This window comes from Nerophis lumbriciformis, linkage group LG34, assembly GCF_033978685.3.
Source record: "Nerophis lumbriciformis linkage group LG34, RoL_Nlum_v2.1, whole genome shotgun sequence".
NCBI lineage: Eukaryota > Metazoa > Chordata > Actinopteri > Syngnathiformes > Syngnathidae > Nerophis > Nerophis lumbriciformis.
In genome coordinates this window covers 8,813,208-8,840,371 of record NC_084581.2, presented here as the reverse complement: position 1 = coordinate 8,840,371, position 27,164 = coordinate 8,813,208, and the positions used below count along the sequence as shown (strand labels likewise).

At 40.4% G+C, this 27,164-nt stretch overlaps 1 protein-coding gene and 1 long non-coding RNA gene across 4 annotated transcripts in view; both read left to right on the top strand.

The window, feature by feature from the left end:
• LOC133576088 (1-phosphatidylinositol 4,5-bisphosphate phosphodiesterase beta-4-like) overlaps positions 1 to 27,164 on the top strand; it is a 126,401-nt gene that overhangs the window by 2,904 nt on the left and 96,333 nt on the right. The window contains exons 2-3 of one of the 3 annotated variants that reach the window (XM_061929046.2): positions 6,127 to 6,367; positions 16,260 to 16,309. The gene's annotated coding sequence lies outside the window, so the exon portion shown is untranslated. Of the gene's footprint in view, positions 1 to 5,892; positions 6,368 to 16,259; positions 16,310 to 27,164 lie in introns of those variants that run through there. The other 2 variants (XM_061929050.1, XM_061929047.1) reach the window with 2 other exon arrangements.
• LOC133576360 (uncharacterized) lies at positions 24,244 to 25,743 on the top strand. Its single transcript, XR_009811625.1, has 2 exons — positions 24,244 to 24,515; positions 25,275 to 25,743. It is a non-coding gene; the product is annotated as an uncharacterized lncRNA (long non-coding RNA).

Below are 27,164 nucleotides of genomic sequence, written 5' to 3'. Positions count from 1 at the left end.
TTATTATATCAACTATCAGAGACAGAAACTCTTCATTTAACATAATGCCCTTTTTTGCTGCTTCAACACAGCTCAATCAACACAGAAAAAGGTAAAGTGAAATAACAGACAGACAGAGCTTTGCTGTCCGTAACACACACACACACCGCAAAATGAGCTAACGTTACGCTAAAAGCAAATTAGCCTTCACCTCAAGCCAGGACTGCGGGTGAGCTGAGTTGCTTTTTATATTTCTAGAAGGTCAACGGGCTCATAGTGATGTTACTAGTAGTTGACTGGGAGGTGTTTATTATAATTTGGGGAGAGTCCGCTGCCTGATGCTTACCTGCTAAACGCTAAGCACTGACTACATGCGCATTGAATACGCACTGCTGATTGGCTGTTACCGCTCTGAATACGCACTGCTGATTGGCTGTTACCGCTCTGTTTGTAACCAATCAGATGGTTGTGTGGGTGGGACAATGCTGGGTGCTGTGTAGAGTACTGACAGAAACAGAGGAAGAAGGAAGCGGAGGCGGCTACTTAATATGTTCGTGTGGAAACTTGTTCGGTACACCTCCGAACCGAACCGTAACCCCCGTACCGAAACGGTTCAATACAAATACACGTACCGTTACACCCCTATATATAAGACATGAATAACACTTAATTTAGGCCAAAAATATGAAGAATATGCTTTTAAAAACAAATATCTGAGGCGTAATGTGACGAGAGATGAGTGTATTCTGCTTGATCTATGACTTTATTTTCATTGTATTACTTTTGTGTTACTGTTACACGACTTTATACTTTTAAATACCTGTAGCAAAGGTGTTGTACATCTGGACAATGTTACCTGGGGTTACCGGTATTGCAGCTTTTTCTGGTTTTGTGTGGCTTTGTGATGTGTAAGACATTAACATTGTCTATAAATGTCAGTTGTGTTGTTATCTGTTATTTGCACGTTACCTCGTAACTAAAAGTGGAAAAGAAGCTTTTGTAGCCTTGAGAGATTTTTACAGTCAATAGATGACTCCTGTTTGACTCGTCTGCCAATGTCTGCGATTTTAAAGAGATGAATAGAGGGGGGAGAAAGTCAATATTGGAAGGTTTTATTATTGCAGTTTTGCATGAGTCAAACAGAATTGAAATGCGAGCACAGTGACATTTAAAAACTTTTTTTTTTTTTTAGCTTAGTGCTATTTTTCATAAACAAAGTGTGTCCGTGTCTCAAACCAGTTTTCTCCCACAATAGAGCACATGCTATTTGTTCAGCATGATAACCTGCAGTCATTCCGTGTTTGCTGTGCCAATAGCATGTCATCTTTTATTTAGCTGCAGGTTTCGCTTGACTGGCTCCGCCTCTAGCCTCGAGACAGCAGTACCGTCATTACCGCCTGGTCTTACGCGCCATGTTTTCACACGTGATCCTCGTACATAGTCGTTGTGCGGATGCAGAATGTCAGCGCTCGTAAAAGGTTACGATCATTACGTATCGATCGTCTGCTGTCACAATCTCACAAGACAGATTTGTTGTTCATGTGTTGAAGGCGCAACATAAAAACATTTGTTTCGACCCCCGCAGAAGATTCTTTCTAATAGAGCTTTCATGAAATACACTCATTGCTGTTGAGGCCCATTTGAACTGGCCGGTGGGACAATTATGATCGAGCCCCATGCATGGACTCTGCCTAGCAACCATGACCACGCTAACATGATCGGACATAGGTATAAATCATTTTTAGGTTAAGGAGAAAACAGGGTTTGAATTAACAAAATGTTTAAACTAAACGGGAAAAAGTCGTCCTTTTGTGCATTATCTTTACGCCATGATGTAGCCTTGAAGACAGATGTCTCAGTGGAGTTCATTATTGCTTGTACACTCGTAAGATGACTGCTTTTTTCCAGCTCTCGTAAATTCACAACTTTTTTACTTTATTCTCCTGACAGTGCAACATTTTGTAAAATCACATATTCTTGTAAAGTGACAAGATGTCCTCGTGATATTTCATAAGTCGCACCGGCTGAAAATGCATAACAAAGAAGGAAAAAAACATATATAAGTCACACTGGAGTATAAGTCGCATTTTTTGGGGACATTTATTTGAAAAACCCAACACCAAGAATAGACATTTGAAAGGCAATTTAAAATAAAGAATAGTGAACAAAAGGCTGAATAAGTGTACGTTATATGACGCATAAATAACCAACTGAGAACGGGCCTGGTATGTTAACGTAACATATTATAGTAAGAGTCATTCAAATAACTTTAACATATAGAACATGCTATACGTTTACCAAACAATCTGTCACTCCTAATCGCTAAATCCCATGAAATCTTATACGTCTAGTCTCTTACGTGAATGAGCTAAAAAATACTATTTGATATTTTACGGTAATGTGTTAATAATTTCACACATAAGTCGCTCCTGAGTATAAGTCGCACCCCCAGCCAAACTATGAAAAAAACTGCGACTTATAGTCCGAAAAATACGGTAGTTTTTTCCTAACACCACTGGCTTTTCCCCTCGTTATATGACTTTTTTTTTTCTTAATGTTACAACTTTCTTCTTGTGATACAATTATTTAATTCTAGTAATAGCGCAACACTGTTTTCGTAAATGTCTTCTTTTTTATAATAAATGCTGAGTTTTTCTCTTATCGTACAAATTTTTTTTTTTAAATATTACAAAGTAAATTTAGTAAGTACGTTTTATTTATAAAGCGCTTTTCACAGATAAAATCACAAAGCGCTGTACAAAACATAAGTGAAGTAAAACAACAATTCAATTTAAAACAACACGGGCAACATCATAAAAAGGATACAATGTGGATTAAAAATGATAGTTAAAAGGTGCATTAACTAAAAGCTTTACTAGAAAGAGAAGTTTTCAAATGTTTCTTAAAAGTTTCAACACAGTCAAGATCACGGAGGGACTGGTGCAAATTGTTCCAGAGTCTGGGAGCTATAGCCTGGAATGCCAGGTCTCCACGGGTTTTAAAACGAGTTTTGGGGATCATTAGAAGACCCTGGCCTGAAGACCGGAGGCTGCGCCCTGACGAATAGGTGCATAGCAAGTCAGTGATGTACTGAGGGGCCCCCCATGCAACTGAAGAGTAGGGGCATAACAAATCAGTGATGTACTGAGGGGCCCCACCATGCAACGCACGGAATGTCAGGACTAAAATCTTAAACTCAATGCGGAATTTAACTGGAAGCCAATGATGACTGGATAATACAGGGGTGATATGGGTTGGCAGCTGCATTTTGTACAGTCTGAAGTCTCTTTAGCGGTGACTTGTTGAAAAGAGTGAAGAGAGAATTGCAATAGTCAAAGCCCGACGAAATGAACGCGTGAATGATCATTTTGAGATCCAATTTTAACAACACATTTCTCACTTTAGAAATATTTCTGAGATGATAGAAACCGTTTTTGCTCAGTTGACCGCAGTGACCCTCCAAAGACATGGACTGATCAAACACTACCCCAAGGTTTCTGAGGCTGTTTTAAAAGATGCACACAGTGCACCAAGGGGGTTCTTGATCAGGGGGATCTTTTTATCGGGAGCAATTATCACAGTTTCCGTTTTGTTAGAATTTATCTGGAGGAAATTTGAGGACAACCAGTTTTTGATACAGGATACGCACTCAGATAAAAAGTGAAACTCTTACGAAACTCTTACTATTACTATATTTTTCATGTAAATTTGCGTTCTTCTTGTAATATTTATTTAGTTTTTATTGTTGTAAAATTACAAGTGATAATATTCTGCTTTTCTTATATATTTTTTTCTTGGCCATTTACTTTGTAACAGTTTGTGCAACCCGTTTTATCTCGTAAAGTCACGTCCATCTTCCTCCGCTTTTCCGAGGTCGTGTCGCGGGGGCAGCAGCCTAAGCAGGGAAGCCCAGACTTCCCTCTCCCCAGCCACTTCGTCCAGCTCTTCCCGGGAGACATAGTCTTCCCAACGTGTCCTGGGTCTTCCACGCGGCCTCCTACCGGTCGGACGTGCCCTAAACACCTCCCTAGGGAGGCGTTTGGGTGGCATCCTGACCAGATGCCCGAACCACCTCATCTGGCTCCTCTCGATGTGGAGGAGCAGTGTGGAGGAGCAGCGGCTTTACTTTGAGCTCCTCCCGGATGACAGAGCTTCTCACCCTATCTCTAAGGGAGAGCCCCGCCACCCGGCGGAGGAAACTCATTTCGGCCGCTTGTACCCATGATCTTGTCCTTTCGGTCATAACCCAAAGCTTGTGACCATAGGTGAGGATGGGAACGTAGATCGACCGGTAAATTGAGAGCTTTGCCTTCCAGCTCAGCTCCTTCTTCACCACAACGGATTGATGAGATTTTCGTGCGATCGTCTTGTAATATTGCCTGATGTCAAATGAAGCATTACGCTTGTACTAGGGACAAGCGGTAGAAAATGGACGGATGGATGATTTATTCTCAAAACGTCATTTTCCCTTCTCGTGATATGAACATTTTTTCCCCCCATAATGTTACTACTTTGTTTTTGTAAATCATTGATTTTATTCTCGCATTACTGCGCCATCATTTTTGTAAAACGACACATTGTTTCTCTCATTATACGTATTTGTATGAAAAAAAAAATGTTTGTCTTCACAACATTTTTTTCATAGTATCACTCATAAATGTACTTCATTTTTGTAGTAGTTATTTTCCCTTTTTTGTCGTAAAATGCCAAGTTTGTTCTTGTCATAGATTGACGTCATTCTCGCAATAGTGCAACGTTCTCATAAAATGTTTTTTTTTCTTAATTTATGCCTTCTTTTAAAACGTTTTCTTTTTCTTTGTCTTACAAATTTTTTTTCATAATGTGATTATCTTTTACTTACCTTTTTGCAACGTTATTCAACAAGACGGATCGTCTTTACGGGAATTTCAATTCGGTATGTGACGTTAAATACATAGGCGCGAAACAAACATCCATCCATCCATCCATCTTCTTCCGCTTATCCGAGGTCGGGTCGCGGGGGCAGCAGCCTAAGCAGGGAAGCCCAGACTTCCCTCTCCCCAGCCACTTCGTCCAGCTCCTCCCGGAGGATCCCGAGGCGTTCCCAGGCCAGCCGGGAGACATAGTCTTCCCAACGTGTCCTGGGTCTTCCTCGTGGCCTCCTACCGGTCGGACATGCCCTAAACACCTCCTTAGGGAGGCGCTCGGGTGGCATCCTGACCAGATGCCCGAACCACCTCATCTGGCTCCTCTCGATGCGGAGGAGCAGCGGCTTTACTTTGAGCTCCCCCCGGATGACAGAGCTTCTCACCCTATCTCTAAGGGAGAGCCCCGCCACCCGGCGGAGGAAACTCATTTCGGCCGCTTGTACCCGTGATCTTGTCCTTTCGGTCATAACCCAAAGCTCATGACCATAGGTGAGGATGGGAACGTAGATCGACCGGTAAATTGAGAGCTTTGCCTTCCGGCTCAGCTCCTTCTTCACCACAACGGATCGATACAGCGTCCGCATTACTGAAGACGCCGCACCGATCCGCCTGTCGATCTCACGATCCACTCTTCCCTCACTCGTGAACAAGACTCCGAGGTACTTGAACTCCTCCACTTGGGGCAAGATCTCCTCCCCAACCCGGAGATGGCACTCCACCCTTTTCCGGGCGAGAACCATGGACTCGGACTTGGAGGTGCTGATTCTCATCCCAGTCGCTTCACACTCAGCTGCGAACCGATCCAGTGAGAGCTGAAGATCCTGGCCAGATGAAGCCATCAGGACCAAATCATCTGCAAAAAGCAGAGACCTAATCGAAACAAACAACCCCCCAAAAAACAGGCTTATTCTTCTGTGGTGTTTGATTGTCCTCAACCGTTTGTGTTACCACCCTCTACAGGACGTAAATGGAACGGCAAGTCAAGGGGCAAAATCATAATTGCTGTTTTCATTGATTGTTATTGCTTTTGTGCAGCGAGGGTGTGTTGACTATGAACACATGGAGGGGGCGAGGGGGCGGTGTTAAGCCTCTATCAATGCATGACGGCCGCAGCAGTCAGCTGTTAGACAGGCACGGAGGAGCTGGATGTGCGTCTGGTGGATGACTCACTCTCTCTCTACACGCACACACACTCTACACGCACTTTAACGCACACGCGTGTATGTTCGTGTGCGCGCAGGGGGCAACAAGAGGAGCGCTTCCTGGTCGGACGGGCCGCTTAGTCTCCACTGGAGAGCGAGAGCTGCAGGAGCACCACCGGCACTGCACGGAGTAGAGACGCCGAGGAGGAGATCCCATCAGCGGGGTACCGCGGAGAGGAGACAAGCAAGGAGAGAGCAGAAGTACTCTGCTCAGCATCATTACTTTCTCTTCCCCTCATCGGTTCAAAGAGGATTCTCCTTCTCCTGCTGTCAAATCACGTAAGGACAAGCTAGCTGCATTTCTAACCTCTTTTTACTGCTGCTTCTTTTTGCTCCATTGTGTCACACTCATGCCAGACTGCTGCTTTTTGTTTGTTTGAAGACAAACACTCCATCACACACATGCATGTATAAACAATATAGCTTAGTAGCCGTTGCTAGCTAGCTAGGGAGCTAGCCATTTGGAAAGAGAGCTTATTTGCACATGACAACACTGCTGCAGAAGTGTGTGTATGTGTGTGTGTGTTGGGCTTTAGATGCAAAAAGATTATTGATGTTTCCACCAATGGAGGGTGGTGTTGGTAGAGAGGCAACCAGGACACCGCTAGCTGGAGCGAGACAGAAGCAGCCCGCAACCGAGCAATGACAGTCAAGTCAGCATGCAAGGAAGGGTGTTTTCCCATCCATCCATCCATCCATTTCTTTGTGTTTATATTGTTTCCTCTATTGTGTGTGCGTTGTCTTTGTGCCTCCCAAATATTGTTGATGCAGCCCTGAATGCATCTGACACATGCTCATTCAGCATTGAGCATAAAAAAACTACACATATATATCAAACACATACTGTATGACAGTGACGTGACAGATACTTTTGGAGGGGTTTTTTTTCTGTTTTTTTTTAAAAATCTTAATTTCTTATGTGAAGCTCTAATCATTGTTGATTTAGGTTGCACATTAGAGTAACATTGGGAAGAAGGGAGTAATTCGCTTTCATAAAAAACGTTGTCATAATGATATTATGATATGATAAATGGGTCCAAAAAGTATTTGATAAAGTTGTTATCAAATACTTTTTGGTCCCATTTGCTTTTAACAAAATAAATCAAGTATTGTGCACTGTTGGCGTTAACGCACTTTTTTGTGTCTTTTGATGCATTGAAATCAGAAAGGACGCGCATTTCCGGTGTTGTACCGAAATCTGTTACCCATCGGAATTTGTAACTCCAAGGGGCGATGTTCCCATGGCGTTTGTTTGATGGTTAAACGGCAAGCCCAAAGAGGAGGAGAAGAAGAACGCTTGCGTAAATGGCGTAAACTATCCTTAATGCTGAAACATCAGTTGTCAGAATTTCAGCATTAATAAATTACACATATTCTGGAAATCAATGACTTACTTTCATTATAGTATGAGTCCATTGTATCAGCTGTTGATTCTCTCTCACACACATACATACTGACAACTGACGTTTCAGCATTAAGGATAGTTTACGCTATTTACGCGATAATATGGACTCATACTATAATGAAAGCAAGTCATTGATTTCCAGAATATGTGTAATTTATTAATGCTGAAATTCTGACAACTGACGTTTCAGCATTAAGGATAGTTTACGCCATTTACGCAAGCGTTCTTCTTCTCCTCCTCTTTGGGCTTGCCGTTTAACCATCAAACAAACGCCATAGGAACATCGCCCCCTGGAGTTACAAATTCCGATGGGTAACAGATTTCGGTACAACACCGGCATGCTTTTTTTTTTTTACCGACCCTGCCTTCTCCAGGTCAAAACTCCAGTTTACTTGGTTTTTTTAATCGATTATCTTCATATTCTCTACTTTTTGCTAGTGTTACCATATCTGAGTTATTGTGTAGAAATATGGGGAAATAACTACAAAAGTACACTTCATTCATAAACGGTGTTACAAAAAAAATCAGTTTGAACAGGGGTGTCAAATTCAAATACAGAGTGGGCCAAAATTTTCAACTGAACAAAGCCGTGAACAAATTTACCTTTTAATAGGGACCCAATAAGTTTTGCATTGAATATTGAACAAGCAAAGCTTATATAACTTTATAGTGACATGCAAAATCAAGTTTCAAATAATAATAATAATAATTAAAAAATATCAATGGCATATCAAATACAATTTAAATAAAAATTGAATGCCTCTTTTCTATTTGCAGCCTTCTGAGTTAAATATCAACATTAACTTTTTCCACAGGCTAATAAATTAGAAAATAAAATAACAATGAATAAACCAACCATTCAGGACTTTAAACTGCTCAGTTTGCAACACACTGATCTAATCTGATCTGCCCAAGCCAGATACCTGGCATCTTTTCTTGGATGCTAGTTCATTAATGTTGGGGCTCAGTCTTTGAGCTGAGGCAACCTTCATTATCGAACGAATCAGTCATTATATCTCGTAGTCCACCCGGACCACAGTCTTGGGGGCAAACAACTCCCACATACGCTGGCTTACTCTAATAAAACTGCCATGTTTGTTATAAATACATAAAAATAAAAAAAAGTCTGGCTTCCGCTGTAGAGACATGTGTCTGCTAGCTTGAGCGCCCCCACTTCTCCCAGTGTGGCCAGTCAGAGTACTGCAGAGGCATTGAACTGCAAGTAGACAATATATCGGCCCCTACTGTGAGGCAGAGGTACTTGCTGCCTCATGGCCTGCCTTTTCCCCGCGGCAACAAGCATGCGCCCCCTCGCACGCAAACGCTCAATACACTTTGTGTGTAGCCGTGGAGGCACCACCTGTGTCTGCCTCACTTCTCCTCTGCTGCGTTATTTTAAACAGGAAACACGGAATTTCCGCGATTTTGACCATGAAAATTATCAAAATATACAGGAACAACACCAAAATCACATAGAAAGCATAGACCATAAAGAGAAATATAAAAACTTATTTTATTTTATTAGTTTGTTTTTGAACATCTCATGGTTAAGCCTTTTAACACCCCCCGCCCCCCTGGTGGCAAGGTGAGGCACTGCCTCACTTGCCTCACCTGACAGCACGTCCCTGGTATACAAAAGTATTATGAGTATAAAGTTTAAATGTTGTGGGATTAAAGTAAGTAAGTGCATTTTCTTTTCACATAGAGTGCTTACAAAGTGCTTAGCATGGCTAAATGTCATGAGAAGATGGTTGGAAATGTATCAATTACTGCCATATTTCAACAAGATAAGTAAAATACTCAGATTTTTTTGTTGTTCGAGCCACAACATTCAAAGGAAAAAGTTGTATCACGACGAACAAATCGAAAATCAGAATGTTGCAAGAATGTAAGAAAGTAGAAATAGTACACCAATGAGTCATAAAATGTACCAAAAGGTCATTTTTTAGTGATGATTTGATGAAACCGCAATATGGCAACAAAGTCGTAAAAATGCAAGAAAAAACTTGTATATTGGCAGGGGGGAAAAGCAAATACTATATTGTAATATCACATATAAATAAATGTCATACTTTTTTGTGACGAAAAAGGATAATTTTACCAGAATAATGTTCTAGTATTACATATACAAAATATACAATGTTAGAGGAAAAGACTCTATTCTAGAGAAAAAGAATAATAATGTCATATAATGTGAGGGGAGAATATATATATATATATATATATATATATATATATATATATATATATATATATATATATATATATTTATATACAGGTAAAAGCCAGTAAATTAGAATATTTTGAAAAACTTGATTTATTTCAGTAATTGCATTCAAAAGGTGTAACTTGTACATTATATTTATTCATTGCACACAGACTGATGCATTCAAATGTTTATTTCATTTAATTTTGATGATTTGAAGTGGCAACAAATGAAAATCCAAAATTCCGTGTGTCACAAAATTAGAATATTGTGTAAGGGTTAAATTTTGAAGACACCTGGTGCCACAAACTAATCAGCTGATTAACTCAAAACACCTGCAAAGGGCTTTAAATGGTCTCTCAGTCCAGTTCTGAAGCCTACACAAACATGGGGAAGACTTCAGATTTGACAGCTGTCCAAAAGGCAACCATTGACACATTGCACAAGGAGGGAAAGACACAAAAGGTTATTGCTGAAGAGGCTGGCTGTTCTCAGAGCTCTGTGTCCAAACACATTAATGGAGAGGCAAAGAGAAGGAAAAACTGTGGTCAGAAAAAGTGTACAAGCGATAGGGATCACCGCGCCCTGGTCAAGATTGTGAAAAAAAAACCATTCAAAAATGTGGGGGAGATTCAGAAGGAGTGGACAGCTGCTGGAGTCAGTGCTTCAAGATCCACCACCAAGAGACGCTTGAAAGACATGGGTTTCAACTGCCGCATACCTCGTGTCAAGCCACTGTTGACCAAGAAACAGCGCGAAAAGCGTCTCACCTGGGCTAAGGAAAAAAAGAGCTGGATTGCTGCTGAGTGGTCCAAAGTCATGTTTTCTGACGAAAGCAAATTTTGCATTTCCTTTGGAAATCGAGGTCCCAGAGTCTGGAGGAAGACAGGAGAGGCACAGGATCCACGTTGCCTGAAGTCTAGTGTAAAGTTTCCACCATCAGTGATGGTTTGGGGTGCCATGTCATCTGCTGGTGTCGGTCCACTCTGTTTCCTGAGATCCAGGGTCAACGCAGCCGTCTACCAGCAAGTTTTAGAGCACTTCATGCTTCCTGCTGCTGACCTGCTCTATGGAGATGGAGATTTCAAGTTCCAACAGGACTTGGCGCCTGCACACAGCGCAAAATCTACCCGTGCCTGGTTTACGGACCATGGTATTTCTGTTCTAAATTGGCCCGCCAACTCCCCTGACCTTAGCCCCATAGAAAATCTGTGGGGTATTGTGAAAAGGAAGATGCAGAATGCCAGACCCAAAAACGCAGAAGAGTTGAAGGCCACTATCAGAGCAACCTGGGCTCTCATAACACCTGAGCAGTGCCAGAAACTCATCGACTCCATGCCACGCCGCATTAACGCAGTAATTGAGGCAAAAGGAGCTCCAACCAAGTATTGAGTATTGTACATGCTCATATTTTTCATTTTCATACTTTTCAGTTGGCCAACATTTCTAAAAATCCCTTTTTTGTATTAGCCTTAAGTAATATTCTAATTTTGTGACACACGGAATTTTGGATTTTCATTTGTTGCCACTTCAAATCATCAAAATTAAATGAAATACACATTTGAATGCATCAGTCTGTGTGCAATGAATAAATATAATGTACAAGTTACACCTTTTGAATGCAATTACTGAAATAAATCAAGTTTTTCAAAATATTCTAATTTACTGGCTTTTACCTGTGTGTGTGTATATATATATATATATATATATATATATATATATATATATATAAAGGTTATAAGTGTTTTTCATTCATTAAAATATGACAGCCTGATATTAGGGATTTATGATTGTGTGGAAATATGCACACTCGCATATTGAATTTATCACTTTATTCTGGAAAAAAATATACTGTATATTTTGAGAATTGATAATTCACAAAATTAATCCTTTTATTTGTCTATTTTTATGGTGCTGCATGCTGAGGGTGTAACATGTCAGCAGAAGTGTTTCTCAGCATGATGAATGTTTGATCAATGCAGCCAGCAGAGGAAGTCTTCTTTATTTGTTCAGCATAATAACCTCCAGTCAAGCTGCTGGGCTTATTTGCTGTGTACACCTCTCCACATACAGTACGTACATGCAGCACCTTCTAAAAAGTTCTCACTTGACCAGGCAGTTTCACATACATATATTACAGATATTGTCAGCGTATGTTTTTTTGACAAACTTGTAGCATCAGCTGGAGCGAACTGTTCTTCTTGTAACGTCTGCACACAAGGTTTGCTAGTAAAGTTCATCCTCATTTTACAGCCGAGCATTCCCTTCTCCACAGCAAAGATACAAATAAAAAAAAATGTTGCATCATAACAACAATTTTGTTACCTTAAAAAGTGAATAGATTTCTTTTTATCACTTTTTCTTCAAACTACACCTGCAAACATCAGCTTTACAGATGCCACGTCTTCTCAACAGAATGTGGTTAAGTTATTTCAAGATAAGTCACTGAGTCTCTTTGACTATACAACAGAATCTGTGAGTGTTCTGGACTCCTGTTTCGATGTTTACTGAGCAGAGTTAGGCTGTCACAGTGCGGTTGAAGCTCTAAGCAAACTTCTGTAAATGCTTTTAATTATTAGCTGGGTGTTTACTTAACTACACTGCTAACAGGAAGCAGAAATTTACATGTATTTCTTTAAATAATATCCTCATGGGAAGCAGCGTCGTCTGCAGTTGACATTTATGTTTTGCATTGCACGGCTATTTTTTCGGAACACAAACACATTTCCAATGCAAAGGACGCTGCGTTTCAGGAGGAGTGCATTTTTTAAACTTTAATTATGATATAAAGTGCATGAGAAAGGAAAATTGTCTTTGTCCAGATGGTCAATTATAAATAAGTATATTGCACAACACAGCAGCAGCAAAACCTATGTTGTAATTGAAGCTGTGAGCAGCGTTGAATGGGCCCCCGCTCCACCGCAGGGTTTACGCGACTTGGTGGGTACGCATGGCGCTTGCGGTCACGTCCTTCCCGATGCGCTCACCCACCACCAAAAATTTCAGGAAGCTCAGCGCATGTATGAGGAAGTAATGACTGTTATAATTTTCCACAACAAGGGGGCAACAATAGCTCCGCAGTAGTCAAGCAGTTGCGTTCCACACAACACCCTAACCCACCAACAAATATTTCAGGAAGATCGGAGCATGTTAAAGGATGTTTTGACTGTTATAATTTTCAACCATGAGGTGGTGATGTTGGCGCCATAGCAGTGATGCGGTTGCAATATAATAATAATATGCCAACCCATTATCAACCATTTTGGGAAGAATGGAGCATGTATAAGGTAGTTATGACTGTTATGATTTTACACCACAAGGGGGCGATAAAGGCGCTGCAGTAGTTATGTAGTTGCATTCCACCCAATACCCCAACCCATTATCAAAACATTTAGGAATATAGGAGCATGTGGAAGGAAACTTTGACTGTTATGATTTTCAACTCAATGGAGCAATATTAGCGACACTGTCGTGACACGGTTGTATCCAACCCAATACACCGACTCACCATCAAAAATTTCAGGAAGATCGCAGCATGTGAAAGGAAGTTATGACTGTTGTAATTTTCCACCAAAAGTGGACAATATTGGCGCCACTACAGTGACACGGTATCATTCCACCCAATATTCCGACTCACCATTAAAAATGTCAGGAAGATCGGAGCATGTGTACAAAAGATATGAATGTTATAGTTTTCCACCACAAGGGGGCGATATTGGCGCCACTGCAGTGACGCGGTTGCAAATCCACCCAATATTCCGACTCACCATCAAAAATTTCAGGAAGATTGGAGCACGTGTAAAGAAGATATGAATGTTATAGTTTTCCACCAAAAGGGGGCGATAATGGCGCCACAGTAGTCGTACAGTTGCGTCCCACCCAAAACCCCAGCCCACCATCGAAAAATTCCAGAAGATAGAAGCATGTGGAAGGAAGTTATGACTGTTATACAAGCTTTTTACATATGAAAATTTTGTAAATTTTAGTACACTAAAATTGTTTTTTAAATATCTAACTAATCATGTCTCTAGTCTGGCTGTCAGACGTCAAGGCTCTCGCAGACCTAACACCAGATCCTCAGTCAGTGGGGACTGTGTGGTTCCTAAGTTAAGAACATCTTTTGGACAATCCACCTTTTCCTCTAACAGAGCCAGACTGTGGAACACTCTTTCCACTCAACTAAAACTACAAACTGACCTAAACATCTTCAGCAGACGTTTGGGACTGTGGCAGAAATCAGATTAAAGTTGTACACATTGTTAATGTCCACCCAAAATGTATTGTGAATTTTATTCATTGTATACTTTGTAACATTTTATTGCATATTCTATATCCTATGAGTATCCTGTGGACAGGTGTTGAGAATTAGCATTTTCTTGCTATAACACCTAAGGCAGTGCATCTGGTTTGTTCATTGTAACTGTTATGTCCATATCAAATAAATAGATACTTTTCCACCCCAATGGGGTATATTGGCACCACTACAGTGATGCAATTGCATCCCACCCATTACCGTGATCCACCATCAAAAATTCTGGAAGATTGGAGCATATGGAAGGAAGTTATGAATGTTACAATTTTCACCAGAAGGAGGTGATAGTAGTGTCGATATTAATGTCAAGGCATGATCAAACCCCAACCTTAAAGCCTTATGTGGGTTTGGAGGAAGATCCGATCAGCCAAAGTGAAGTAAAGACAGTTTGGCAGTTGATGGCGAGGTACAGTTTTTGCCACCAGTCTCACTACGAATAGCTAGGCCACTTCAGGTTAACGTCATCATCATTTGTACCATTTTGGATCAAGATCTGAACTTGTGGCGCTGAGTTGTTAATGTTTCGTGTTTTGAGGCAACCTTCAGATCAAAGTTTGGCTCCATGCCACATCCTCGTCCTATGGCGTAGATATTTATTCACAATTTATTATAGCCCTTTAGTTTAGTATCTGTGTCAAATCGTCTGATGTGATGTAATGACAATTTGATTGGAGATGGCGTGGATGGTCCACCCACTACAAATGGATACGAATATGTACCGACCTATACAACACTTCCGGGTGTCTTCATAATCATTTCTACCAAGAAGGATCAAGATCAGAATTTGTGGAGCTGATTTATTAATGTTTGGTGTTTTGTGGCAAAATATTCAGAGCAAAGTTTGGCGCCATGCCCACATCTTATCTTATGGCGTTTAAAAAATGTGTTTTAAAAAATGTGTTCACAATTTATCATCACCTCTTTGTGTAATATCTGTAATTTTAACTGCAACTCATTTGGCCGGGGTCCCTAGGAGGAGTTCGTTAAAGTACGACCTCTTTTTTTCGGCGAAAAATGGCAGATTAAAACCAAGATGGCCTTTCTGTTCGTTTTCAGGTATGGGTTCTTGATACTTTTATGTGCATCCCGTCATGATACACTTTTACTGCGATTTTTGTGTCAATACGTGGAACTGAAATCATATACTGAAATTTTAAAGGTGACAATAGAGAGCCAATTTTGAAATTTCATGGATGGATGAATGAATATTCGTGACCCCCAAAATATAATTTTTTTCGCCATACCTGCTGCACCTACGAAATATGGGGATTTTTCGTGCATGTTAAGGGCCTCAAAAAGGCGTCCAAAGGTATAGAAGAAAAAAAAACAATTTAAATAGGGCTCATGCGATGTTCTGCATGGCCCCTGCGGGACTTGCTTCATGGCTTGGGCTCCTCACTAGCATTAGAGGAGCAAACTGCATTGTCAGCATTAATAGCACTGGTGAGTTGATTGTAAAAAAAAAAAGTGTCTAAGGTTTGTATAACGCGCATTGGCTGAGTAGTGCCATTTTAAATCTGCTGGATGCTGACCACTCATCATACTTTAAATGCAGTTACTGCCATCCTATAAAGACAAATTTAGTAGTATATTCTCACTTCGGGTGCGAGTGGTCCCAAGTTTTTTTTATATTGACCACAACATTTTTTTTTCCGTGTCAAAAGAAATGGAAAGATATGATAAGTCGACCCGAACGAACAAAAGACCCTGAGTTGAGCAGGCTGACTTGTTACCACACCACTATCCCTAACAATCATAAGAAAGAACCAATCCTTATTCATAAACTAAATCCTTCATGCGGCAAACATGACAACAAGTCCCCACCAGGAAAATACCAAATTCTGTAGAGATTGTAAATGTCTCTTCTGGAGAACGTACTGGTGCCAAAACCTTTATGTACATTATGTGGAAAGATAGCGAGCACATCTGAAGCCACATTTGGTTTGTCATTGCCGAGACGTTTCTCCGTCGACGCTCCCGTCTCCAGTTCCATCCAGTCTGGACAGCGCTCGCTTCCTCCTCCTGGCTGCGTGTCACAAGAAGGTACTCCAGGCCTCGCAGTGCTAGCTGATAAGCCACAACGCGGACACCAAGTTGACTTAGCTTATTTATGTCCTGTTTTCCTGGGCAGTGACTCCCCCCTCCTCCTACTTGTGCTTTCGACTGTAAAGCAGCCAAATAAGTCCAGATTTGTGCGATGCATGAATTTCTCTCCCTCCTTACCGTATGTCCTTTTTTGTCTCTGCAGGCTGGACGAGACATGCGCTTATCCCACTGAGCATAATTGATGCACAACTGGTGAGTTGGGAAGCTTTTTGTTTTTTTTTACTTCTCATGTTGTTTTCATTGCTGTAGTTGTTGTCAATGTTTCTTTCCTGAGCATCTGGCCCACCACTGAATGTTAATCACTGTGCACAATGTACAGTACGTCAACCATATGACCTCTCGCAGCATGGAGGCCTACCTGACATGTTATGTCATCAGAATGCATCAACAAAGTAAGGGGTATCCTAACTTTTTCCTCCGAGGGTCCCATAGTGAAAAAACAAAGGACTCGGGGGTCATTGTAATGTTTATTTTTTTGAAAGACGAAAACCAATCCAGTGTATATAAGCTAATAAATTTGCATTAGGGATAAACAATATATTTTTTTAATGCTGATACCGATAACTTCCTGCTTCTCAAGGCCATTACTGATCATTTATATATAGGGGTGTGACAAGATCTCACAAGATTAAAACGTGACAATATTGCATGTTCAGAAAGAACGCCGTCAGAAGTTTTTTTTTAATAGTCAGAAGCATAACTGTCTGACCGTGCACAAGGGATTTGAACCACACATTAAGTGCTTTGCGAGCTGCACACATTAAGAACTGAGAGGTAGCGTAACAATGATAGCAAGTCTTGGCGTTCCAGGCGTGCATGGCATAGGAGACATGCAGCTGCTCTTCTTTTGAGTTCCACAGCCACAGTGTACTGTACTGTTTGTCTAAGGCCATGTCTACACTAAGTAGTTTTACCCCTTAAACGAATAATTATTTAGCCTAAACCCCGTTTCAGCCACACTAAATCAGCGTTTAAGTTCCCCCTCCTCGGACAAATTTTTACACGGGTAAGTGCGCCGTGTAATTCTTGAATCTCCGACACTTAGCTTTGTATGGACTCATTCATCGTTTACAAACTGAGTTCGGAGAGGAAGTGACGCCAGAAAGACCCCACCCACACAGGAAGTGACGCCAGAAAGGCCGCGCTCCACACAGGAAGAGACATCAGAAAGAACGCGCCACAGTCAGCATCATAACAAAGATGGAGGCGGATCATCCAGACATGCCCATGTTTCTCCTTCTTCTACATGTACAGGCGCTTTTGGAAATCACAAATCAATACCTTAAGAGAAGGCAACGGGTGATTGTAGCTATTTCGGATACAACACTTCTCAGACGGCAAGAGAACTTTCAAATGTCCGGGTCAGCTGTGAGTCTATTTACCGAAAAACTCGGTCCCTTCCTCATGTGGATGTGATACAGCCAGTGTGGGACTATAAATATCGCTTTATGGATGTGACTGTGAAATGGCCAGGCAGCGTGCATGATGGCCGCATCTTCGCTAACTCCGCCATTAGCGTGCAGCTGAAAGATGGAACCACCCCCTCGTGTCCCAAACAACTGCTGGAAGATGAAGATCCGCTCCCTGTTTTTATTTTGGGTGACCCAGCTTATCCCCTGACGCCATATCTCACGAAAGAATACCCCAACCCACGACAACAATACTTTGGGTATTCTCTGTCTAGATTAATTGTTGTAAAATGTTCTTTATCGCATTGTCTACTTTCGCATGTCGATTAAAGATTTGATTAATTTATGTCTGAGGTATGATTCACTACAATAGGGCCCCACAGCACACTAGATTCTAGTTAATTGAAATACCACAACACTGGATATTGTTAAAAGGAGATACATTTTAATTTAAAAACTTGCACACAAACCACAGCAAACAAATGTAAAATGCACAGCAAACTATTTACAATATAGCTCTTTTAAATAACTTCGCAGTGAAGTAAAGTCATCTACTGGGGAGATTGGAGCAGATGGACGATCAGGTGTTTAATTAATTAATTAATTTATTTATTTATTTTTTCCGTGCATGCGTACTAAGTCGCGTTGCGCCGGCGGACGAAAGGGGACGGGGGTCTTAAACGGTGGCATTGTTATGTGTGGACAGGGATAAGGTTAGGTGTGATTTACCCTGGATAACCTTATCCGGCTTAGTGTAAACAGGGCCTAAGTTGCAGCAAACCATACATGGAAGTGTACGACAGGCTTACAACACGTAGGAGAAAAGGAGTGCTTGATTTGCTAATGGATAATCTTGCCTTAGTGGACCGTTTTAAAAAAATATTTCCTTTTTCCTTTTTCTATCTTATTGCCTATTTTTTTATGTTATCATATTCATCAGTGATGTCATAACTTCTCTTATTGGTCCGGTATTTATCATGCACCCCTAGTATGTATTTAAAACAGCCTGCATCTCAGCTTTGGGTCATGGGTGACAAAGCATTACTAGTTTACCACATGACTTTAATTTTTTGTGGTGGTGGGTTGCGGGTGGGTAGATGACGTCATCGTCTTATTTGCATGATTGGCCAAGACGCGTGTGCATGTTATTTTTTCTTGAAGTTCATTTATTTAAAGACACATTTTTGTGTTGTTTTTTTGTCCAACTGCCCTACCTCTAGTGGTCAATAATGTAATACTGTTTTACCACGGGTGTTCTTTAAATTTACTGTCGATCTGTCAGTTTGGTAAAAAACATGCATGTTTGTGTATATGGTGTTATTTGGCGGATTTTGTCAGGCCAAGGACCCCCAAACTGATAGAGGGATAGAGCAGGACCCTTACTTATATATCCTGTATAAAATTGTGTTTTAAATTAAACTGGTCCTAAGGTCCTGAGTTCAATCCCGGGCTCGGGATCTTTCTGTGTGGAGTTTGCATGTTCTCCCCGTGACTGCGTGGGTTCCCTCCGGGTACTCCGGCTTCCTCCCACCTCCAAAGACATGCACCTGGGGATAGGTTGATTGGCAACACTAAATTTGTCCTAGTGTGTGAATGTGAGTGTGAATGTTGTCTGTCTATCTGTGTTGGCCCTGTGATGAGGTGGCGACTTGTCCAGGGTGTACCCTGCCTACCGCGCGAATGCAGCTGAGATAGGCTCCAGCACCCCCTGCGACCCCGAAAGGGTCAAGCAGTAGAAAATGGATGGTCCTAAAGTTACCTCGTTATTGTGCAAAACTTAAAATGCTCAAATACTTCAGTATAGCGCTGTTAATTGCTAGTTGGCAACTAGCACGCTAATTGCTAGCAGGCAACTAGGGCCGCTGTTCGCTAGCTAGGAACCAATGTCGTAATCGCTAGATGGCAACTAGGGCCGGTAATTGCTAGGTGGCAAATAGTGCGCCAATCGCTATCTGGCAACTAGGGCCACTAACTGCTAGTTGGCCACGAGTGCGCTCAAATAGGACGATCACGAATCACAAGAAATGCACGTTGACGAAAACATTGACGAAATGAATTGACAGTTTAGTCGACAAATGAAAACGAGAGGGGCCAGGTGTACATCACGGCGTAGATCCAATGAGAACTAAGACACAGTGTTTGGATTTTTCACTGGAAAACAAGACTGTCTATTATAGGTATGTAACGATAAACGGTATTAATGATGACCGCGGCAAAACTTCCGACGATTAGTGTTACCCTTTAAATTAAAATGATTGAAAAAACTATATTTATAACTGCACTTTGATAAACTCACAGACTGACTGGTGCCAGCTCGTTAGCTTAAATGCTAACATGAAAACAAAAGACATACGCCTTTCCGCGTTAAAAACAACGTAACCCAATTTAAACTCATGGAAGCACATTACTGCTTGAGCAACCCGGCTATTCAATTGTGTACATTTAACATACAAGCTTTGCCCTCTGCACGGAATTATGATGCTGGATCTTTCTTGAGAGGAAAAGAGACAAGGTGTTTTATGATGCGTTCAAGTACCGCTGAACAGAGTAGGACAACCCCTGCCAGAAGTAATACATAATTATAAAGTATTTTATTTATTACACACTTTTCATTTAAATAAATCTTTAAGTGCTACAGTACAAACTAATATTTACAGTACAACACAACATGTTTAGCAATAAAAACATAACACACTAAGACTAAAACACTTCAGTGACGTATAAGAAACACACATCATGCAAAATAGTGGATTTTCTAACTCTGTATTTATTTTAGTTATGCTTAAAAATGTTTTAAGTACTTTCAAAATCGGCATGACAATGTTAACGGTGATAATTTTGATTTTGTTACATCCCTACTGTATTGTTACACAGTTCATTACAATATGTCTTCAACGCCTTGGAAAAAAGAGAACACATGGACACACTTCACCTTTGCTGCAGTAGACAACAAGACATGTTGTAAACCCTGTGGCTTGAATTTCTCTGGTAAAAATACAACCAACTTGAAGCACCCTCTGCAGGCTAACCAATCAGACCTCTACAGAACAGTATGTAGCCCAAAGCTAATACTTCAAAATTACTTATACTGTACTGAATTACTGTTACTGTTAAAGACGGTAGAGCAGGAGCAAGACCGCTTAATGTACCACTACTTTTGTTGTGCATTATGGGGGAGCTTGTCCGCCAATTTAATGAGGAAGATACCCGTACTCTGCACTATTCTATTTTCTCGGCACATTGTTCAGTTAATTGCACAACTTGACAACACACACAGGAAAACAGGTATGTGAGATTTATATATACATTCCAGATTCATAACATTAGTTGTTGTTGTTTTTTTTACAATGGCCAGTGGCCAAGATGCCAATTGTGCACACTCAGTGTAGTTATACACATAATAGAGTATAACTAGTTTGTTACTTCATATGACCATTTTAGTCATATGCTTAATTTCAGCTAAAATAATAGCACACTGTAAGGTTAGTGTGAAATGTACTTACTGATATATTCATAGAATGCATGTCTTGTTGTGAATTTAGTTTTTGAGATGCTCTGCAATAACCTTAATAATAGTGGTTTCAAGACAACTACAATGATGCGTTATTCGTTATACTTTGTATTTTAGTCGACACGTTGTGTAATTTTAGTCGACTAAAATGTTGAGGAATATAGTCGACCAAAACTAAATTACTTTAGATGACTCCAATATGACTAAAACTAAAATACATTTTTGTCATAAGACTATGACTAAAACTAAATTAAAAACTGCTGTCAAAATGAACACATATGATGCATTGGCAGGTGTCGGCGTAGATGCCAACCCTCCTGACATTACGGACTATTTCAAAAGCAACAATGCTTCCTTCTGTATTTACAGGCTGCTTCGTGTGTCCTCACGTCTCCATGCTGCCGTATATTGTGAATTCATGTGCGCACTCAGTGCATCATTGGTTTGCAGTACATAATCTACAACAGATTATTTATTGAATATGTCCTATTGGTTCCAATCTGAACTGATTGTTGAGTTTTCGCCATTTTTTCCTCAATATAGTGTTGCACAATAAACCCTTGAAAAAGAACTACACACCTCCACGTGTGCTTGCCTGCTGTGGTCTCCATACATTCAAGCTCTCCGTGTGCACACACTGGTTTCCCCCCCGGCTCCACCCACTGTGGGGATACACGTGAACGCAATTTGCACTTCCAATTAAACTGTCGACCTTCGCTCCAGAATGCAAGACTCGCAAAGGATGGCGTCCCGTCCCATCCTATCCTCCCTCTGACGGAATAGTTATTACCGGGCCCACCAAGGCTTTCTACGCGGAATCGAAGTCAGCAAAAATAATGAGTGCATTCATCACACTGTCAATATTTTAGAAGGTAAATTACTAAAGGCCTTAGGTGTTTGTGGATTGCTACTCTTAAAAAGGGAATATGTTTTCGTACCGCTTTAGTCGACCTACTGTATATCATAGTAGGTGTGTAACGGTACATGTACTGTATTCCTAATCCGCATATTAGAGATTTGTGATTGTTGGAGAATGCTATTGCTTTGGTTTTGTGTTTTGTTCAGTTACTGTACCCAAAATGAACCAAACCAGGATGTTGATCGTTTTGTACGACACTTGACACGTGATGATGGCTTACCGTGACACCCCTGTATCATATTTTTTCTTTGTGGTTGTCATAGAGACAGTTGTATTCGCTGTGCACTAAGGAGCCAATGCATAAAATGGAGCAGGATACGTTCAGAATGTGAGCGGCGTCATCACATGACACATGACACGATCAGATGACTTGACAGGCAGCAGGAATGTTGCTGCCGTCTTTTTCACGGCCTCTGATTGTAGTGTGTCTGTGTGCGTGTGTACAGTATGCAGCAAGTACGAGATAATAGGTCCAAGCAATTATGTAACATTTATTCCGCGAGCCCCGCCGACTTGATATGTAGAGCACAGCGCATTTCTACTTGTTTACTTCTGGACTGGCGTCATCCCACAGCTCCGAAGGAATGCCTGCTTTTATTTGGCATGAAAGATTTAATACAAATCTAATTTATGACCTTTATTTTTAATGGTGTTCTTCAAACTTTATTGCTTGTAAAACAAAAACAAAAATGAAACAGAGGACTGCGCTATCGCACGGGTGAGGATTATTAACAGACAAATGGACTTCCGACCAGTGCCAGATATTCCTCAACAAGCTGCTCTTCTCGCCTTCAAACAAACAATCTGGACAGTGCATATGTCGTAGACCCAGTAGGCTGCTGTCATAACAAAGTTTAGAAACTGCTCACAATCAAAGCGTGTAGTACAGTAAGGGCCTGGTGTACTAAAGGTTTGCATGTAGTAAAATAGGTGCAGACTTGAAATAACAAGCAAAGCTGATCGACTAAACTTGTGTGCTGAGGATTGTCTCTTAAATGAGCAAAATAGCGAGTACAATCTATTTAGCTTGTCTATTTTTAGGTATATGCAGAATACATAATGATTATCAGAAAGCCCACAATACTGGGAGGAGATGCAAATATCATGTAGCACACACAATGTGGGGCAGCGTGGCTCAGTCGGTCGAGAGGCCATGCCAGCAATTTGAGGGTTTCAGATTTGATTCCAGCCTCCGCCATCCTATTCAATGCCGTCGTGTCCCTGGGCAAGACCTATACCCACCTGCCCCCAGTGCCACTCACACAGGTTTAAATATATGTTAAACATTTTTACACATTAAACATTCTTAAACATTTCACTATGTAAAGTGCTTTGAGTTTCTAGAGAAAATCGCTATATAAATATAAGAGAAAGCTAGAGTTATCAAGATTAAAACAGTTTTGCAGCCGCTGTTTTGCATACATATTTAGTACGTTTGGGGGTGCAAACTGGCCAAGTTGCGCACAGATGGCTGAAAGAAGGCGATCGTGCTGCAATGACAGACAACTAAAAAAGAATACATAATTGGACCATTAGAAATAAAAAAATATTAGACATATCATCTAATCAGCAATAACATTTTATAACTTTATAGCTGCTTGATGACTTAAGGGGCTAATTGTAGTCAGCAAATACCAAAATGAATTACTTTGATTTGTTTTGCTGTCAGTTGGCGTTTTTTTTTTAAATGCCGTTTGTTTTTTTCATAGGACCTATATTATAGATAGATATATACAAAACTAATATAGTTGACATGAGCAACACAAAAATATAAGATATGATGCTGTATAGACACTATAGCTCTCAGGCTCTTTCAGCATTTCCTCAAGCATTTGTGGCATCAGTAGTAACACATCAGTAGAAAAGGATGCAAAATAGAACATTAGCAGCTTATCTTCTTTTTCTCTTGATTTTGCGAGCGCGCATACATTTTAAGGCGTGAAGCACTTCCTAGTTTAGCCACTGGTGTGTGTGTGCCAGGGAAGATGCGAGCAAAGCCCCCATGCAACCACAACAGCGAAAAGTGGCGAAAACTTGTACAACTGGTATATAGTATCTTTTATTCTTTAATTTATTTTATTTTATGAATCAGTTTTTCTCCCCTTTGGTGTATTTTGCTAATTAATTTAAATTATGCGAGAAATAACATTATTCGTGATGAAGATGCGATTGTAACCCATATGGAAAATAGTGTCACGAATATATTCTCCTATTATTAATTTCTAATATATGGTGTGCCAAAGTCACTTTGGTAACTTAAAAAATGTTAAAATTGATTTGTCAAAGTCATGTGGTCACTACAGGTTTAAATTAATGATGCATGCACGCAGCACGTTATTCACATGTTGGCCAGTAGAGGTCGCATGCACCTTTGTCATTCCCGGCATTCCTTCACTGAACGTCACAGTGAAGGCACGAGTCATATCGTTGTGTTGCAAAGACAAGGTTTATACGTTAAAATACTTGTCACTTTTCAAACCGAGTGTTGAAAAAGCAGCATAAGATAGCCTGGTCCCAGTGGGAGCTGGATTGCTGTGTTTTGTGCTGCTGAGAACTCCAGTATGTGTTATTTTGTAAATGAGGCCTACAGAATATAACTGTTAGCTGTTAGCCTAGCATCCTGTTAGTGCAAAAGAGGGTAGTCTGATAACAAGACACAGAGTTAAGATGTACAAAACCAATTGGAGTAATATGATGTATTTAAAGAATGCCTTGTGACATGTTAGCATGTTGCAGTTGGATAACTTTATTGTATTTTCGTTTTGTGTAAAAGAGATGTATATTTAATGTTACTGTGTTCAGCCTTATGCAGTGAGCAGAGGAGCTGCATTCATTCCAATGCTGCTAAAAGCACCCTTGTCATGCTGCTTAAAGGGGAACTGTTGACACATTTCATTTATTAAATTGATACAGTTAAAATGATAATCATTATAATACATGATGACCAAAATGTGATTTCAGTTAAATAATCACTTATTTTATTTTGTGATGGTTTAAAAAGTGATAATTCACAGTTCATAATTTAAAGATAAAAAGGTAAAAATCCTTAAATGGATGTAACTCATTTAATTTCATTCATTGAAGTCTTAAGAGGTGAAGCTACTATAGTTTTCATGATTTGATGCTGCTGTTAAAGTCTTACAGACTTATATGGAGTACAGTGTGAACCGACCAGTATTCATATGTCCATGACTAAATGGTTAAAATGAGTAACTGTGTTTAGTGATTTAAAATTGAAGTTAATATGGTACCATATGGAAGAGAACTAAGAGTAAAACGAGTATTCTAACTGATTACATTCTGTACTGCTATGTGCAGATTGGTTTTTTTGTATGATCCTGAAGTCTGGTTCCAAGCTGGACTTGAGTTAAGATGGCGAGCCAGTCCCAGTGAGTGAGAGTCTGCGGAGAGGGAGCGTTTGGATGTGGTGTGGCCAGCTGCATCGGTCTCCACACTCTGCAGTGATCTATAACTGAACTGATCCACCATCAGAGTCGCAAGTATCGAACCGAATCAGTATGGAATAACGGATTACAATAGAACTAAGGATTCCCAACCAAGGAATATAGACAGTGTTCAATTCAATACTATCCGGGTAGATTGTATTTTTTGAAAGGACAATTTAAAAAGGACATTTCTTCTATTTTGCTACTTTTGAATTTTGCAACAGAGCTCTATTTTTATTTAATTTTTGGGGGGTATTTTCAATTTAAAAAGCACACTGTTCATGTGTTATTGTTTATTATTGTGCAATAAATTTGCCAGCAGTTGTTCTGTGGTCCACTAAGTACGTAACGTCTCATTGCGAGTCTCTCAATTATACAGCCAAGAACCTAGCAATCTTAATTGTTGTACTAACCTGCTATCCTACAGTAGGGGTGCTACAAGATCAAAACACGTACTATGCAAAATATGAGTATACAGACTTCACCTTCAGGCTGTTTTCGCTTACATCAGCAGGCTGATGCAGGTAGGCTTGGCATTGTTTGAATTTGAACGATTCTGGTTCTGTTCTAACGATAAAACCCTAACTTGTAAGATTTTTAATCTCAATGGGATAAAGGTTTTAAAAAACCAGGAATTAAAATGATAACATTTCAACGATTTTGGGAGAATAGGAATCTTAGTCCTGCTTCCCATAGATGCTTTATACCTAACCGTAGAAATAGGTCCGCCCAACTATAATATATTCCCGGGCGTGGCCAACTCTGCGGCTCAATGCTCCCCTCACCTCCCAGGGGGTGAATAAGGGGATGGGTCAAATGCAGAGGACACATTTCACCACACCTAGTGTGTGTGTGACACTCATTGGTACTTTAACATTAACTATAATGTGGGCCAAAATGTCAGTGTCCGCCCTGAGATCGGTAGGTTTTGAGTTCAAACCCCGGCCGAGTCATACCAAAGATTATAAAAATGGGACCCATTAACTCCCTGCTTGGCACTCAGCATCAAGGATTGGAATTGGTACTTTAACTTAACTAAAATGTGTCTGAAACTCAAAGTCTGCCATCCGAAAACAAGCCTAAAATTACTGCTACGTTTATTTGGGGGGAATTTAATCTGCTATCTCATTTGTAAGTCCAAAACTATGAAATAAGTACCAATGTTTGCTGTATTAAATTGGTTATTTAAGTTTAATCCAAAATATGGTAGCCAGTTATAATTGATTTTTGTGTCATTTAAAAACTTTTTTTTTAAAATACAGTACCATTTCAAGAGTTTCTCCAGTCAATTTACCTCAGGTTTTCTTCAATAATACACTATCCCACCCTGTCCTTGGTGGTACATGACATGGTTGTGCTAGTATCACTAATTAGTGAACACTGGTTTGCGTTGCGAGAGACGCTTATTTTCTTCTTAACGAGGAAAGTCCTTCATTGTCTCTGAGCGGCACGTGGTGTTTTCTCTCTTTCTCTTTGTTCTCTTGCTGACTCACTAAATGAAAGAATGGAAAGAGAAGAACTGCTTCTGACGGCTTCACAAAAGGAATGTATAGGCGTCAAAGTGGTATTGTTTTTCTCTCCTCTGTTTCTGCATTTGTCTGCCCTGTTCCACTTAAAGGCATGTGTTCATTTGATCCAGGATGATACTTTGGTACAACCTAATTCAGACCTCAAGATGGGCCTGTTGAATGCTAGTTCTGACAATCTGTGGGAAAATAGCTTCGAAACACACTTTTTGCTCATTAAAGCTATCCAACTTCCA